This window comes from Gossypium hirsutum, chromosome D08 (assembly GCF_007990345.1).
Source record: "Gossypium hirsutum isolate 1008001.06 chromosome D08, Gossypium_hirsutum_v2.1, whole genome shotgun sequence".
Classification (NCBI taxonomy): domain Eukaryota; kingdom Viridiplantae; phylum Streptophyta; class Magnoliopsida; order Malvales; family Malvaceae; genus Gossypium; species Gossypium hirsutum.
Window position 1 is genome coordinate 32,751,781 of NC_053444.1, and position 5,313 is coordinate 32,757,093.

At 35.9% G+C, this 5,313-nt stretch overlaps 1 non-coding gene across 1 annotated transcript; it reads left to right on the forward strand.

Moving 5' to 3' along the window:
• The first annotated feature begins 1,437 nt into the window (after positions 1-1,437).
• LOC121220430 (small nucleolar RNA R71) lies at positions 1,438-1,544 on the forward strand. The gene has a single exon (XR_005917632.1). It is a non-coding gene; the product is annotated as a small nucleolar RNA R71 (small nucleolar RNA).
• The last annotated feature ends 3,769 nt before the right edge of the window (positions 1,545-5,313 follow it).

Genomic DNA, 5,313 nt, shown 5'->3' on the forward strand with positions numbered 1-5,313 from the left:
CAGGAAAAATAAATTTATCGACTCTTACGAAAACATCCTCGATCTTTCCTTCGGGATATACTAAAGATCGATCCGCTGGCTGAAGCATCACAGTTGTAGGTCTTACTCCACCTATCTCTAACTTCTTGAAAATAGACTTAGGCATCAAGTTGATACTCGCTCCTAAGTCACACAAAGCTTTACCACAGTAAGATTCACCAATGTTATAGGGTATAGTAAAGCTTCTTGGGTCTTTCAATTTCAGTGGCAATTTGTTCTACAGGAACGTATTGCACTCCTTTGTCAAGGTAACTATCTCATACTCACTCAGTCATTTCTTCTTGGACAGCATATCCTTCATAAACTTCACATAATTCAGCATTTTTTCTAAACCCTCCACCAATAGAATATTGATTTGTAACTACTTCAGAACATCCAAAAACTTTTTGAATTGCACCTCCTATTTTTGCTTGTATTGCTGCAATATTTGTGGTTATGAGGTGATGGAACTTTCGGTTGAACTGGACAACTTTTTTGAGTAGGTAAATCGGCATCCAAAGAAGATGTTAAAATATCTGAATTCACTAAGTCAAGGTTTATCTTGTCAGACTTTGCAGATTCTGATTCCTTTGGTGTAGGAACTTCAAAAGCTGGTTGATTCTTCTCAACGGGCTTATCTTTGACATCAATCAATCAGGGTTCTAGAATTTCACTACTTCGCAATGCCACTACCTTGATATTTTCTTTACCCAAATTTCTTAGATTCTCAATATCGCTCGGCAAGGTTCCTTGCGGTTTATTGCGTAGCTTTGTAGCTAACTGACCTATTTGGTTTTCTAATTTTTTTAGTGTTGCTGCTTGGCTTTAGATCAAAGCGTCATTCTTTTCCATGTACGCTTTAAACAAGTTCTCCAAACTATTTGATGCCTCAGCTTGAGGTGGTTTTGAAGCTTGTTGATTAAACCTTTGAGATTGGTTGGGTCTTTACTACAATAAGTTGTTGTTCGGTCCATTTCCTTGGTTGCTCCAAAAAAATTTAGGATTGTAGAAGTTGGACTGGGGTCCTTGTCCACTCCTATTTTGATATTGGTTCCCTACATAGTACACTGACTGGGATTTGATGGACAATTCTCAAAAGAATGACCTTCCCCACAGTACACACAGGAAACTACTTCAAACGGACTTGGTGGCTAAGCTGTAGAATTATTAATACTATTAGCAGTTAACTATTTTATCATAGAGGAAATAGACGATACGTGAGTTGATAACGAAGTGAGGGCATCAACTTCATGAGCTCCAGCTGCACGTCTTTTTGAAATTGTTCTATTTGTTGGTCATTTATAGTTATTACCCGTGATCCTCTCGATGATCTCATAAGCCTCATTATAAGACTTAGACAAAATTGCACAATTCTCATTGAGACCATTATAGAATGTCTCCAACTGGATACAATGAGGGATCCCATGATGAGGACACTTACGAAGTAACTCCTTGAATCGCTTCTAAGCCTCATACAAAGACTCGTCATCAAATTGTTGGAAAGTTGTGATCTCATTTCTTAACTTAGCATTTTTGCTAGGTGGGAAATACTTAACCAAAAATCTTTTTGCTAATTCTTGCCATGCAGATATGGAACTTGGTGGCAATGAATTGAGTCATGCTCGTGCTTGATCTCAAAATGAGTAGGGAAACAAATTCAACCTCAATGCGTCTTCAGTTACACCGACTATCTTGAATGAATCACTCACCTCTATAAACAATTGAAGGTGGAGATGTAGATCTTCAGTGAGCATACCACTAATTTGGCCCACCATTTGTAGCATTTGAAACATCACTGGTTTCAATTCAAACTGGGTTTTCTCAATATCTAGCCTTCTAATTCTGGGGTTTAACTCACTGAAAAGTGGCACGGCATATTGTCTGATGCACCGATCCCTATCATCAGCAATGAGGATAGGATTTCGTACATGATTGGCTTCATTACCTTGGTCTTGATTTTGATTCCCAAGTTACATTTTGACTTGTCTTTGAGCTGTTCATTCACGTCTTTTTTGTCTGAAAGTTTGGTCAATTTCAGGGTGTCAAAATAACAAACTAGTTACCCTTAATTGCACTTACACTTTACTATTTGTGGGATCTGAATGGCCAACCGATCAAGAAAATTTTTCCTAATTGAAATAGGTTTAAAATCTTATTAGGAGGGTTCAAGAACTCAAATTAATTTTGGAGAAATATAGGCAATAACCAAGAAACAAAACAACCCCTTTTCTTGCCCATAGGTGCACGCACAACTACTCGCGGTGGCCAAAGTTGGGGCTGAATTTTAAAACAGTTTAAGATTTCATTAAAATCTGGAAAAATAAATTTGCAATCATTTAAAATCCACCAAATTCTAGATCTAGAAATTTAGGTTTTTAATGGACAAGATTAATTAAGAAATTGAACAGAGAAGAGACCTTACCCAAGCTAGTCGAGAGAAATGACTATGACACTTTCTTGGTAAAGATCGGGATCGATCTTGGAGTTCAAGATTTTAGATTTGGGGTTGGTTTTAATGAAAAGAAATAACAGCAATATGGTGGAGAATATTTTAACAAATCTTGTGGTAGAAATAAAAAGAAGAAAGAGATGGTAAAACTAGGTGTAAGCGACAACAACAATGGGAGAAAGAAAAAAAATTGAAGAGAAAATAGGAGAGGAAGCAGGTGAATGGGTTGGGTAGGTAAAAATTGAACTAAATTCTGTAAAATAAATTAAAAAGTTATATTTATAGTTAGGGTTCAAGGGTATGGATGGCACACACATTAAAAAACTGAGTGATTTTGCAAAATTTAATTATTTCGCAAGGAAAGGGATTCGAACTTGGGACCTCATTTAATTTCCACGCTTTCTCTTATTTCTTTTAACCATTAGGCACTTTCCTTATTCTTGAATTAATTTTGCAATATTTATTTTAAAAATAAGGAAAAATTTGGAAAATAATAAAAACGGTAAGAGAGAAGGGATTCGAACTTGAGTTTCAAGGAACGTTTCACTAACACTTAATCAACAAACCAATACCTCATTTATTTCCTAAAAAAGCATAGATAGTCCTAAATATTAAGGAATGACCTGATGCGATCTCATCCAAGGACTCTACTAATTCAGCTTTTGAACTAATCGAGTTGCCAGCAGAACCAATCACACGTGCCCAATCCAAGAGATTCAAAGAAGCTATCCCAGGCCTCGTTGATCAAGTTTAGGGAAAAGCTCTAACCGGATTCATCAATCGAGTTTAGGAGTGTTCGACATGTGCTCCATGCAACCTTCTTCAAACAGACTTTAATATTAGCTAGGTAATTCAGTTGATAGAATAAGATTTAAACTCTTTTACTTTTTTTATTAATTAAGTTCTATTTTGTATTGCATTAATACATGTCTTAGCATCTTAAATTGATTTAAGTCTATTAACTATGCTCTAGTTCGTACAACATTAATGTATGTGTTAAGTCAGACATTTTAATTGTGTCTTAGCTTATTACAAATTAAAATTGTGTTTTAGTTTGTCTTAATCCAGTCTTTATTTTGTTTTACAGTTTATTCAATTGGGCTACTGGACATTCATGCATTGTTTAAGATTCATTGAAGTTCATTTATGAAGAACCATGCACCCAGTTAATTCATGCATCTTGGAGTTGTTGGACACACTCTTCCAAGTGACCGTTCGTAGAAAGCTATGTCAATTATTGATCCTTAATTGAGCTAATCAGCCTGCTCCTTTTGTTCACACCAGTGGATCATTCAATTCCTGGTGTTCACACCCAAAGGACGATCCAAGTCCAAGTGTTCACACCAAAGACTCTTCAAATGTCCCAAGGTGCACCCCCTGGCTTATTATACATTCGGTGAACAAGGAAGCCTTAACTTTAGCTCATAAACATCATTAAACGACCAAGCTCTTTGATTAAATTAGCTAAACTCTTAAGTCCACTTCAATGACTATTCGGGAACTCCAACTGCCAAGCTAATGTCAACCGAATTGATCAAGCTATTAATTAGCTGAATTAAGAGAATGTCAACTTTATTTAGTTGTAATTACATTTTGACTATTCGACTAGTGCCTCATAGCCTATAAATAGTTTGCTTGTTACCTGTAGCAAGAACTTTTGATCTTTAAATGAAGGTTTACATCTTTGTGAGTTGTTCAACTGTCTTAGTTCTTTGTGACTCAAATTGACTTATCTAGCTTGCTAGTGGCATCAATCTATTTCTTTCGAACTTATCACTCCAACGAGTGTGGCGTTCAACCCTTATATCAATTGGCTCCTATCTTCCACAGATAGAGGGTCACGGTCCTATCCTTCTATCCATCTTTCACCTTGATAGCTCAATAAGAATTGGGTCTCTATTTCTTAATAGTGGTTCATCCTTCCACTATTGAGTTCAATTTCCATCTTTCTGTCAACTTATTATTCATTTATTTTCCTTGTTTAAACTATCAACCTTTGAAAATAAACTTTTTGTTAAACAAAAACCTTGTTACTTAATTTTACGATTGGTAACAAAGAGACTCGATTTCATCAACGAATATGAGACCGCATCATTTGGTACCAGAGCTAGTAAAAAAATTAAGTATCATTATTTTCGTACTCCTGGGGTTGAAGTTTATTTTCAAAAAATCGTGTATATAAAAAATACAAAATACAAATCTGTTGCAAAATCAAACTTGAAAGTACACAAAGGGAGTTTTGATTTTGTACAAGATCAAACAAAAGAAAAACTGGCTTCAAAAGTGTTATTTTTCCCAAATTCAAAATTTTCATTTCCAAAATCGTTTTTCAGCCACACTCTAGTTAAAACCATTTTTCTTTCAAGCCTACCTGTACCCAACATCATATCCAATTTTTTTGCACCTATTTTAAAGCCAACTTTGCATAGACTTGCTACTAAGTCAAAAGCAGTTCCAAAGAACTTTGAGAAACGAACAAGAGAGGTAAAAGGCAAGAGAGGTGAAACTATTAAAGAGATAAAAGCCAACCTCGAGTGTAAACACGAGTGGAGTGCTCAATTTTATTTCTTTTTGAGAGATTTGGTGAGGTTTGTAGTAAGGATTAAAAGAGAATTATGTCGCGTAGTCCTGAAAGGAATGCCACTATTGGAGGCGCATCAAATGCTACAGATGGTGGTGGTATGCATCCTGTGAGAAACATAGCTGATGGAGGTGTAACCGATTTGGCATACGAAGCACTTCTTCAAGAGATGACCTGTTTGCTACAACAGTAACTAGAGCCACTTCAAGAACGGATGGATTAACTTGAAGCAAGAAATCAATTGGAACGTACTCCTCCAAACCCA